The sequence below is a fragment of the Bos mutus genome, chromosome 5 (assembly GCF_027580195.1).
Source record: "Bos mutus isolate GX-2022 chromosome 5, NWIPB_WYAK_1.1, whole genome shotgun sequence".
Classification (NCBI taxonomy): domain Eukaryota; kingdom Metazoa; phylum Chordata; class Mammalia; order Artiodactyla; family Bovidae; genus Bos; species Bos mutus.
The window spans coordinates 84,397,990-84,400,074 of NC_091621.1; the positions used below are offsets into that span (position 1 = coordinate 84,397,990).

General features: G+C 42.8%; 1 pseudogene; it reads left to right on the plus strand.

The window, feature by feature from the left end:
* Positions 1–710: 710 nt before the first annotated feature.
* Positions 711–1,031, plus strand: LOC102272652 (ubiquitin-conjugating enzyme E2 variant 1 pseudogene; annotated as a pseudogene).
* Positions 1,032–2,085: the final 1,054 nt, after the last annotated feature.

Here is a 2,085-nt window from a genome sequence, read left to right on the forward strand (position 1 = left end):
CTGCTGGAGAAGGGATAGACTACCCACTCCAGTATTCTTGGGCTTCCCTTGTGATTCAGCTGGTAAAGGATCCACCTGCAATGCGGGAGACCTGGGTTCGATCCCTGAGTCGGGAAGACCCCTTGGAGAAGGGAAAGGCTGCCCACTCCAGTATTCTGGCCTGGAGAATTCCATGGACTGTATAGTCTATGGGATTGCAAAGAGTTGGACACAACTGAGCGACTTTCACTTTCATCCTAAGAGTGGGAGGCGATATCTCACTGTGGCTTTTATTTGCATTTCTCTAATTAGTGATGCTATGTGCCTTTTCGTGTACCTACTGGTCATTTGTAGTCTTCTTTGGGGTGGGTTTTTTTGACTGACTTCATCAATAGACTATTATGGAAGGGATATTATGTGACTTTCAAGGCCAGACCATAAAAATGTCCAGGACTTCTGCCTTGTTCATACGTGATGGAAGGGTATAGGTGCAGAAACAGAAGAGACTGCCCACAGCACTGAAGTTGGAAGAAGGGGCCTGGAGCCAAGGAATTCGAGGAATATAGCTCTGGAAACTAAAAGCGCTGTAAGGAAAGGAATGACAGTGATGCAAAGTGGCAGCCACCACGGGCTCGGGAGTAAAAGTTCCTTGCAATTTCCAACTGTTGGAAGAAGGCCAGAAAGGTGTAGGAGATAGCACAGTTAGCCTAAGTCTAGAAGATGATGAAGACATGGCACTTACAAGATGGGCAGGGATGATTGGGCCTCCAAGAACAATTTATGAAAACTGAATATACTGCCTTAAAATAGAATATGGACCCAAATACCCAGAAGCACCCCCCCTTTGTGAAATTTGTAACAAAAATTAATATGAAAGAAGTTAATAGTTCTAATGGGGTGGTGGAGCCCCATTAGAGCCATATCAATGCTACCAAAATGGCAGAATTAATAATAGCATCAAAGTTGTCCTGCAAGAGCTTCAACACCTAATGATGTCTAAAGAAAATCTGAAACTCCCTCAGCCACCTGAAGGACAGTGTTATAGCAGCTAATGTAAAAAGGAGAAACCACAGGCCCTCCCCTACCCGCTGTTCGATTTCAGCAGTCTTCATTTTGTGCGGTAGTAAACTTTCTAGAATAGTAACTTTCTACATCTTGTAGACCTCAATGTACTATAAAGACAACTCTCATTCAAAAACAGTTTATCTTAAGATACTGTAAATGATACTCATTTTTTTCTGTCCAGTTGAGGTATATGAGTTGTGCTATAACGACAACAACAAAAAGGTAAGGAAAGGATTCTCTTGTAGAGACTTCCAAGGAAGCACAGCCATGATGAACCTTAAGTTTATTCCAGTGATACTGATTTTCAGATTTCCTGTCTCTAGAACTCTGAATGGAGAAGGCAATGGCACCCCACTTCAGTCCTCTTGCCTGGAAAATCCCATGGGTGGAGGAGCCTGGTAGGCTGCAGTCCATGGGGTTGCTAGGAGTCGGACACGACTGAGCGACTTCACTTTCACTTTTCACTTTTATGCATTGGAGAAGGAAATGGCAACCCACTCCAGTGTTCTTGCCTGGAGAATCCCAAGGACAGGGGAGCCTGGTGGGCTGTCGTCTCTGGGGTCGCACAGAGTCGGACACGACTGAAGCGACTTAGCAGCAGCAGCAGCAGAACTCTGAATAAATACAATTCTTATTTTAAGCCACCAAGTTTATGATAATATATTACAGCAGCCATAGGAGCCTGGTACAAATGGCAAAAAAGTACTTGAAAAGATACTCAACACCATTAATCATAAGGGGGGTACAAATGAACACTGCCATGTGATACTACTACATACCTGCCCAAATGGTTAATATTGAAGATGTAATAAACTGATCACTGTGCGTGATACCCTAATTTTAGTGAAAATGCGTTATGCAGATTTTCTTATGTTGTCATGAACACTTTAGAAGGATATCCAAAAACTAATGAGAGAGTTTACTTTGAATTCAATGAAACAGAAGTCAAGGACTGTTTCCCAGAAGAAACCTAAACTGAAAGAATCAGGTTTTGACCAAAACTTGTTGTTCTTCGTATCTCCTGAAAGAAAGCATTGTGCT